The sequence below is a fragment of the Phyllobates terribilis genome, unplaced genomic scaffold (genome assembly GCF_046119375.1).
Source record: "Phyllobates terribilis strain yellow unplaced genomic scaffold, ASM4611937v1 Scaffold_11__3_contigs__length_659146591, whole genome shotgun sequence".
Taxonomy (NCBI): Eukaryota; Metazoa; Chordata; class Amphibia; order Anura; family Dendrobatidae; genus Phyllobates; species Phyllobates terribilis.
In genome coordinates this window covers 634,794,842-634,805,420 of record NW_027362771.1, presented here as the reverse complement: position 1 = coordinate 634,805,420, position 10,579 = coordinate 634,794,842, and the positions used below count along the sequence as shown (strand labels likewise).

At 42.7% G+C, this 10,579-nt stretch overlaps 1 pseudogene; it reads left to right on the top strand.

Moving 5' to 3' along the window:
* Positions 1–8,710: 8,710 nt before the first annotated feature.
* LOC141167542 (olfactory receptor 1M1-like) lies at positions 8,711–9,639 on the top strand (annotated as a pseudogene).
* The last annotated feature ends 940 nt before the right edge of the window (positions 9,640–10,579 follow it).

The window sequence follows — 10,579 nt, the reverse complement described above, 5'->3', positions numbered from 1 at the left end:
AGCCTAAAAGCTAACATTTCGAGCACAAGCAGTGTGAAATGTGAGAGTTTAGTAATGTGGCCTGTGGGGCATTGGCTGCATATTTGCGATTTGGTTCCAAGGGCTGGGGTATGGACAACTGAACGCTGCGTTGGGACAAGGACATGGACATGCTTCCTTATGCTGCTACTTGAGAGTGCGCAACGACAGGTGCAGGGCAGGAGGCATCTTCGCATGCACCATGGACAGGGGATTGGCTTGCATGCACAACAGTGGAAGAAGCAATGTTGCCACCTGCAGACACTGTTCATGGACCCTGGGGTTCGGCCCACAAAGTCAGGTGCTTTGCTGCCATGTGCCTGATCATGCTCGTGGTGGTCAGACTGGTTGTTTTGCCACCCCTTCTGATGCTGGCCTGGCAGGTGGTGCAAATGGCCTTTTTGGGGTTATCGGCAGAGTCTTTAAAAACAACCAGACTAAGGAAGACCTAACAGTTGTACTGGCAATTTCCTCCGTGTTTGTGTTATGGGGAACGGTTGCCTGCCTTCTATCTTCGGCCACCACACTGCTTCTTCCTGCCTGTTGGGGTGCTCTGCCTCCCTCCCCCTGTGTGCTGCTGTCCTCGCCCTGCATGTCCTCCTGCCAAGTTGGGTCAGTTACTATATCCTCTACCACCTCGTCTTCCACTTCCGCACCCTGGTCCTCCTCCTGACTTTCTGGCAATTGTGTCTCATCATCATCCACCTCTTGTGACACTTTCCCACCATCTCCTTTGTGTGACCCTGGATGCTCAAATATTTGGGCATCGCTACACGCGACCTCCTCTTGCCCCACTTCAAGTGGACCGGTCGGGAGGTCCGAATCTATAAATGGAAAAGTGAACAGCAGTTCAGAGTGTCCAAGAGTGGGATCAGTTGTCTCCGGGCTCTCGGCATGGTGGGAGGAAGGAGGATCACAGTGAGGAATACAGTACAGACCAAAAGTTTGGACACACCTTCTCATTTAAAGAAATTTCTGTATTTTCAGGACTATGAAAATTGTACAGTACAGACGAAAAGTTTGGACACACCTTCTCATTTAAAGATTTTTCTGTATTTTCATGACTATGAAAATTGTACATTCACACTGAAGGCATCAAAACTATGAATTAACACATGTGGAATTATATACTTAACAAAAAAGTGTGAAACAACTGAAAATATGTCTTATATTCTAGGTTCTTCAAAGTAGCCACCTTTTGCTTTGATGACTGCTTTGCACACTCTTGGCATTCTCTTGATGAGCTTCAAGTGGTAGTCACCGGAAATGGTTTTCACTTCACAGGTGTGCCCTCTCAGGTTTAATAAGTGGGATTTCTTGCCTTATAAATGGGGTTGGGACCATCAGTTGTGTTGTGCAGAAGTCTGGTGGATACACAGCTGATAGTCCTACTGAATAGACTGTTAGAATTTGTATTATGGCAAGAAAAAAGCAGCTAAGTAAAGAAAAATGAGTGGCCATCATTAGTTTAAGAAATGAAGGTCAGTCAGTGCGAAAAATTGGGGAAACTTTGAAAGTGTCCCCAAGTGCAGTTGCAAAAAACATCAAGCGCTACAAAGAAACTGGCACACATGAGGACCGCCCCATGAAAGGAAGACCAAGAGTCACCTGTGCTTCTGAGGATAAGTTTATCCATGTCACCAGCCTCAGAAATCGCATGTTAACAGCAGCTCAGATTAGAGACCAGGTCAATGCCACACAGAGTTCTAGCAGCAGACACATCTCTTCAACAACTGTTAAGAGGAGACTTTGTGCAGCAGGCCTTCATGGTAAAATAGCTGCTAGGAAACCACTGCTAAGGACAGGCAACAAGTAGAAGAGACTTGTTTGGGCTAAAGAACACAAGGAATGGACATTAGACCAGTGGAAATCTGTGCTTAGGTCTGATAAGTCCAAATTTGAGAACTTTGGTTCCAACCACCGTGTCTTTGTGCGACGCAGAAAAGGTGAACGGATGGACTCTACATGCCTGGTTCCCACCGTGAAGCATGGAGGAGGAGGTGTGATGGTGTGGGGGTGATTTGCTGGTGACACTGTTGGGGATTTATTCAAAATTGAAGGCATACTGAACCAGCATGGCTACCACAGCATCTTGCAGCGGCATGCTATTCCACCCGGTTTGCATTTAGTTGGACCATCATTTATTTTTCAACAGGACAATGACCCCAAACACACCTCCAGGCTGTGAAAGGGCTATTTGACCAAGAAGGAGAGTGATGGGGTGCTACGCTAGATGACCTGGCCTCCACAGTCACCAGACCTGAACCCAATCGAGATGGTTTGGGTTGAGCTGGACCGCAGAGTGAAGACAAAAGGGGCAACAAGTGCTAAGCATCTCTGGGAACTCCTTCAAGATTGTTGGAAGACCATTTCCGGTGACTACCTCTTGAAGCTCATCAAGAGAATGCCAATAGTGTGCAAAGCAGTCATCAAAGCAAAAGGTGTCTACTTTGAAGAACCTAGAATATAAGACATATTTTCAGTTGTTTCACACTTTTTTGCTAAGTATATAATTCCACATGTGTTAATTCATAGTTTTGATGCCTTCAGTGTGAATGTACAATTTTCATAGTCATGAAAATACAGAAAAATCTTTAAATGAGAAGGTGTGTCCAAACTTTTGGTCTGTACTGTACATTTACACTGAAGGCATCAAAACTATGAATTAACACATATGGAATTATATACTTAACAAAAAAGTGTGAAACAACGTAAAATATGTCTTATATTCTAGGTTCTTCAAAGAAGCCACCTTTTGCTTTGATGACTGCTTTGCACACTTTTGGCATTCTCTTGAAGAGCTACAAGAGGTAATCACCGGAAATGGTCTTCCAACAATCTTGAAGGAGTTCCCAGAGATGCTTAGCACTTGTTGGCCCTTTTGCCTTCACTCTGCGGTCCAGCTCAACCCAAACCATCTCGATTGGGTTCAGGTCTGGTGACTGTGGAGGCCAGGTCATCTGGCGTAGCAATCCATCACTCTCGTTCTTGGTCAAATAGCCCTTACACAGCCTGGAGGTGTGTTTTGGGTCATTGTCCTGTTGAAAATTAAATGATGGTCCAACTAAACGCAAACCGGATGGAATAGCATGCCGCTGCAAGATGCTGTGGTAGCCATGCTGGTTCAGTATGCCTTCAATTTTGAATAAATCCCCAACAGTGTCACCAGCAAAGCACCCCCACACCATCACACCTCCCCCTCCATGCTTCACGGTGGGAACCAGGCATGTAGAGTCCATCCGTTCACCTTTTCTGCGTCGCACAAAGACACGGTGGTTGGAACCAAAGATTTCAAATTTGGACTCATCAGACCAAAGCACAGATTTCCACTGGTCTAATGTCCATTCCTTGTATTCTTTAGCCCAAACAAGTCTCTTCTGCTTGTTGCCTGTCCTTAGCAGTGGTTTGCTAGCAGCTATTTTACCATGAAGGCCTGCTGCACAAAGTCTCCTCTTAACAGTGGTTGTAGAGATGTGTCTGCTGCTAGAACTCTGTGTGGCATTGACCTGGTCTCTAATCTGAGCTGCTGTTAACCTGCGATTTCTGAGGCTGGTGACTTGGATAAACTTATCCTCAGAAGCAGAGGTGACTCTTGGTCTTCCTTTCCTGGGGCGGTCCTCATGTGAGCCAGTTTCTTTGTAGCGCTTGATGGTTTTTGCAACTGCACTTGGGGACACTTTCAAAGTTTGCCCAATTTTTCGGACTGACTGACCTTCATTTCTTAAAGTAATGATGGCCACTCGTTTTTATTTACTTAGCTGCTTTTTTCTTGACATAATACAAATTCTAACAGTCTATTCAGTAGGACTATCAGTTGTGTATCCACCAGACTTCTGCACAACACAACTGATGGTCCCAACCCCATTTATAAGGCAAGAAATCCCACTTACTAAACCTGACAGGGCACACCTGTGAAGTGAAAACCATTTCTGGTGACTACCACTTGAAGCTCATCAAAAGAATGCCAAAAGTGTGCAAAGCAGTCATCAAAGCAAAAGGTGGCTACTTTGAAGCACCTAGAATATAAGACATATTTTCAGTTGTTTCACACTTTTTTGTTAAGTATATAATTCCACATGTGGTAATTCATAGTTTTGATGCCTTCAGTGTGAATGTACAATTTTCATAGTCATGAAAATACAGAAAAATCTTTAAATGAGAAGGTGTGTCCAAACTTTTGGTCTGTACTGTATGTTGGTAAGGGGTATGTCTCTGCTACTTAAGTGTTTGACTCTGCTGCTCCTTGGAGTTCTTTGTTGGCAAAACTGTAGCAATCACATCCCTTCCACAACAAGAAACCACTACAGACAATCAGTTTCCCCAAAACTCTTGTGCTATCTGCTTTATCAACACCGCTGAGGCCAGTGAATGGCTGCAGTAGTCAAAGGTTGTTGATGGGACGAGACTACTGCGGCCCTATCAACTAAGACTGGAGGGAAGCAGCAGAGAGAGGTCGCGTTGGAACAGCAGAGGTATCAAAGTGTAAGCAATGCTTACTTTCTTATATTTTCTTATTAATACGTTTTTCCAAGCTCTCCAATTTTTTAACATTTTCAACATATTTAAAATCATGACATATCACATGTTTTCAGCATTGAAAGTTTTACGAGGCCAATGAGTCCTACCTTTCTAAGCTCTATAATGTTTGTTAACAGGATGATGGCTAAGAGCCATTTTCACAAAGCTATGCATAAACCAAGCAAAAATATTACATTTAATTTTAGGCTCAGTCATAAGCTGTGAATTATTTCTAGATTAATCTCTAAACTAAACCTCAGGAGACCTTGGAGACAAAGACTTCATCTCCATAGAGGTAATAGCTTAGAATATATATATACTGTGCTGGATGTCATGTCATAGCTTCTATTCTATGAGCAATTGTTTTTGCTTATGTCACATCATCTTATAGAAACTGAATTGTTGAAGGTTTTTTTTTCTTTTATGTTGTGATTTATTTCTTCTAAACTCATGAGAGAGTAAGAAGAATATGGACATATCTTACGTAAGTACAAACAATTCTTACGGAGATAGTACATGTAGGAAAACTTTCTTACTATCTCAGTCAAAGTCATCCACACGAACGATTTGCTATAGAATGTAAGTAAAATTTCAATTTTTTCATAATTTTGTTAAGTGTTGAAGGCAAAATGCTATTAATTTTTTAATACTACCAGTAAATTCCTGATCTAGACCTTATTCTGGACAGTAAAGAGTTGGTGGTGGCATATGGATGAAGACTCAGTAGGAAGTTCCTTCTTGTGCCAGCCTAGATAGGTCAAGCAAGGTCTTCTCCGCCATCATTGTCCCATACATAACATGATAAAATCATCTGTTTGCTTCTTTTACAGTGCTAAGATTTAGTGATTGTTGGATTTACCTTAGCACAGATGTGTCTTCCAAAGATTTCATGAATTATGGTAGAAGAATATATATAACCAAAGACTCAGGTCTGGATAAGACTGGTCTGGCTCTGAAGGGTCGCTCTTAAGGGTCTAATTAGAAATATGACAGAAATATAACCCCTCGCCACCACTCTTTATCTGACCATCTGTTTGTTTTATCCACAGGTATGTGTCCTGCACCCAATATCTGCTGTACCCATTGATCCCTGCTTAGTTCAATCTGTCTTTATCATTGGTATGTGTCCTGCACCCAATATTTGCTGTATCCATTGATCCCTGCATATTTCAATCTGTCTATATCCTTGGTATGTGTCCTGCACCCAATATCTGCTGTACCCATTGATCCCTGCATATTTCAATCTATCTATATCCTTGGTATGTGTCCTGCACCTAATATCTGCTGTACCCATTGATGCCTGCTTATTTCAATCTGTCTATATCCTTGATATGTGTCCTGCACCCAATATCTGCTGTACCCATTGATCTCTGCTTATTTCAATCTGTCTATATCCTTGTTTATCACCACAAACCTTTGATCTCAACACAAACTGGTCCCCATCTGTCTATTTCCTGAATGTATTTAGCCTCTGGCTCCTAATTACTCCCCTCTCCCACCCTCTGCTTTGTGTCCAGTATCCCTGCGGCTCCTCCCTTCTGCCTTATGATCATACCTGTCTACTCCATGTGCTTTTAAGAGTTTCTTATATCCAGAGACTCAGGTCTGGCTAAGACCGGTCTAGCTCTGAAGGGTCATTCTTAAGGGTCTAACTATAAATATGCCAGAGATGGGCCAGAAGTGACTAGAAGGTATGAATAACTACTTACATAAACCTTCACTATGCTTACATATGCCCTTATTGTCTTTGTACCACTAATCCTTACTCTCCTTCACTATCCCCAAACCCCAGCACTCTCCAGCCAAATAATCATCTCTCCTTCCCTCTTACCTCCCCACCTGATCTCATCTGCTGACATGCTCCTCAACCTCAGATCTATTCTACCAAAAAAGAAAAAAAGCCTGACACTCTCCTTCTCTCACCTTTTCTCCCTCTCTCTGTTTATCCTCACTGATGGCGACATATCACCCACTCCTGGACCCCCACAGCTTACACCTCCCACCAATTCCCCCTCCTATCTCTTCCAAACAACTACAAACGACCGCAATCTCTCCTATGTAAAAACTGTGCCCCTGACACCCGGCCCCCTGCTCCCTCTCTCTGGAGCACTCTTTATCATTCGTAATCTCTCTTTCCTGAACATCATAGAGACATGGTTGACATCCTCTGACACTGCCTCCCCTCCTGCGCTGTCTTATAGTGGCCTCCACTTCACTCACACTCCCCGCACTGGTAACAGACAGGGTGGAGGAGTGGGTCTTCTCCTTTCTACCAACTGCACCTTTAGTCCTACCCCTCCTCTACCCTCCCTTATTCTCCCTTATCTTGAATTCCACTCTGTCTGCAACTACTCTCCAAGTGGCTGTCATATACTGACCCCGTAGCCCGGTCACTGTCTTTATTGACGAATTCTCCATCTGGCTTCTTTACTTTCTCTTTGCTGACATTCCCACAATCATCATGGGCGATTTCAACATCTCCACTGACACTCGCCAGTCAGCAGCATCCAAACTCCTGTCACTTTCTCATCTTTTGGACTTACTCAGTGGTCTTCCTCAGCTACCCAAACAGACGTACATACACTGGACCTCATCTTCACCCGACTCTGCTCCCTATCAAACTCCTCAACCTCCTCTCTACCCTTATCTGACCACCATCTACTCACGTTCTCATCACTGTCATCCTCACCTGTCACCCATGTCTAGCAACTAGCACACCCCCGCAGAAGCCTTGCACATCTAGACACTCACACACTATGTGACTCTATTCTACCACTGATATCCATATCTTCACTACACAACACAAACAGCACCACTGCTTTCTACAATGCCACTCTCGCATCAGCTATTGCATGGCAGAGTGTGACGAGTCAATAGGAAACCTTGGCACAACAACCTCACTAAACAGTTTTGGCAAGCATCCAGGGTTGCAGAGCGGTATTGGAAGAAAACACATTCGCAAGATGACTTCACTGCATTCAAACAAGCAACACTCACACTCAAATCAGCCCTCTCCTCTGCTAAACAGTCCTACTTCTCAACCCTCACATCTTCCTTATCCTAACCCCAAACAGTTATTCAACACTTATAACTCTCTATTCTGCCGTCCACTACCCCCTCCGACCTCAATCATCTGTGCTGAGGAGTTTGCCACATACTTCTAAAACAAGATCAACCAAACAAGTCAAATTTTTACTGTCTGAACACCACAACCCCTTTGTTTTCCTGACCATTGCCCCTCCCCCATAACCTCCCTCTCCAACATCACGGAAGGGGACATCAATTATTTCCTCTCCAAATCACACCTCACCCCTTGCACACTTGACCCCATCCCATCTCCTCCCCAACCTCACCCCCACACTCATCTCATCCCTAACCCATCTCTTCAACCTATCACTAACTTCTGGTACCTTCCCCGCTTCCTTCAAACATGCCACAATCATGCCAATCCTCAAAAATCCATCCCTCGACCAACCGCCTTGTCCTGCTACTGCCCCATATCACTGCTCCCATTTGCCTCCAAACTCCTTGAGCAACACGTTCACGTTGAACTTTCCTCGTACTTCTCATCTAACTCCCTCTTTGACAACCGACAATCTGGCTTCCGCCCCCACCATTCCACCGAAACTGTCCTGACCAAAATTACTAGCGACTTACTTACAGTCAAAGCCAGCAGACAATTCTCTGTGCTCCTTCTTCTTGACCTGTCCTCTGCCTTCAGCACAGTTGACCACTGCCTCCTACTAAGGATCTTCTCTTCCTTTGGCGTTAAAGACCTCGCCCAGAATCCGTCCTTTCCTCAACCCTCATTCTTCTAAACTGCTTGTGCATGCCCTCATCATCTCCCGCCTCGACTACTGCAATACCCTCCTCTGTGGTCTACCTGCTAACACTCTCACACCAGTCCATCATTAACTCAGCTGCGCGACTAGTTCATTTCTCGCCTCGCTACTGGAGTAAAACAAACGAACAAGTCTGAACATGTCCGGTGTTTAAAGTGATTTATTGTATTGTAGGTCTCTGAAATGTGTTAATCTGTATTTCAGAATAAAATAATTGATTCATTTTGCTTTCTGGAGATCCAGGACTCTATATTATGCAATTTTACTATATCATGCATACTTATTTGATTTACTTTTTTTTTTTTTGCTTTGTATTTATTCTTTTATCTGTTATGCAGGTTAACAATCAGACTGATGTCATAGAGTTTGTCCTCTTGGGTTTTCATGGAATTGCAAACCAAAAAATTTACTCTTCTGTCTGCTTTTTGTAGTATTCTGGGCCACGGTATGTGGGAATCTCCTGATCATCGCCCTGGTGTCCACCAGTGAGAAGCTCCACACTGCAATGTATTTCTTCATTTCACAGCTGTCCATCAGTGACATCTTGTTACCCACAGATATCGTCCCCAATATGCTTCATATTATATTAAATAAGGGGGGGACAATTACTTTTATTAACTGTTTGACTCAATTTTATTTTTTCTGTACTGCAGAAATATTTGAATGTCTTCTTCTCACGGTGATGTCGTATGACAGATATGTGGCCATCTGTAAACCCCTCCGTTACTCATCTATTATGACATATGCTCATTGTGTGAGATTCGTCCTCAGCTCTTGGTTTCTCAGTTTTTTCACTGCATTCATCGACATATTAGCAGCTTCAAGGATAAAGTTCTGTGGTCCAAACATCATTGACCATTTCTTCTGTGATCTTGTTCCCTTACAAGACATTGCCTGTTCTGATACATTTCCTATAAAAATACAATTATATTTACTTAGTATTCCATTTATAATTATTCCCAGTTTAATAATAGTTATTTCTTATGGGAAGATTATCCGTGCCATCTTACAGATCCCATCTAATGTCAGCAGACAGAAAGCCTTCTCCACCTGTAGCTCCCACCTCGCTGTGGTCTTCATATTCTACTGGACCATATTTGGTGTTTATGGTGTTCCAAAACGTTATCAGACGTCAGATGTTAATAAAATCACATCATTTCTTTATACTGTTATTACTCCACTAATGAATCCCATTATCTACAGTTTTAGAAACAAAGACATTAAGACAGCTTTACAGAAACCTATTCAGAAATATCTCTGATACTTTGTACTTGTCTGTAAATTAGCTACTGTTGTCAATGAATCAAAAAGCTAAAATTTCTTAACATTATACTTTTGTTAGATTATCTCCCCCCTTTCTAACATTTTCATCTCATTTCCAGCTTTTCTTCTCTTCCAGATGTATATATTTTCTACACATCATTCAATGAGGGTAGATCATGGAGATGCAATGAAGCCTTAAGAAATAGTGTGGATCACAATTGAAGTGTATTGCAACTGGTTACAAGACAAACCCTTTTAGATTAAGGAAATAACATATTTCTCATTTAGAATTTTTTTTGTGCTAGAAAAATCAGAAGATGTCAACAGTTTGAATATATGGCTTTACAGACAGAAAAAATGAAGGGGCAGGGCATTAATGAGAATGAGAAAAGTATGAAACCATTGACCTTAAGGAAATCCACTTTGAGGAATGCCAACAAAAGAGACTGAGAAGACTATGTCAGAAGAGAAACGATAGGTGGAGATCAGAAAGGATTGTCCAGGATACAAATGTTTCAGGCTTTTTTGTATGAGTTTATATCCTGATGAAGACGTCTGGAGTCTTTGAAACGCATTGATAATAAAACTGAATCAAGTCAATTCAAGTCTACTTTATATCCTAGACCAGGGTTCCCCAACTCCAGTCCTCAAGGCCCACCAACAGGTCATGTTTTCAGGATTTCCTTAGTATTGCACAGGTGATAATCCCATCACCTGCACAGGCAACAATCCCATCACCTGTGCAATACTAAGGAAATCCTGAAAACATGACCTGTTGGTGGGCCTTGAGGACTGGAGTTGGGGAACCCTGTCCTAGACTATTCTCTTGGATCTCCATCTCTTCTGGCATTTCTAGATTTTTTTAACCCGTGGGACTGCAGCAGCTGACAAATTTAAGCTTGATTTTTGTTGTGTTATACACAAGTTTAATCATCAGA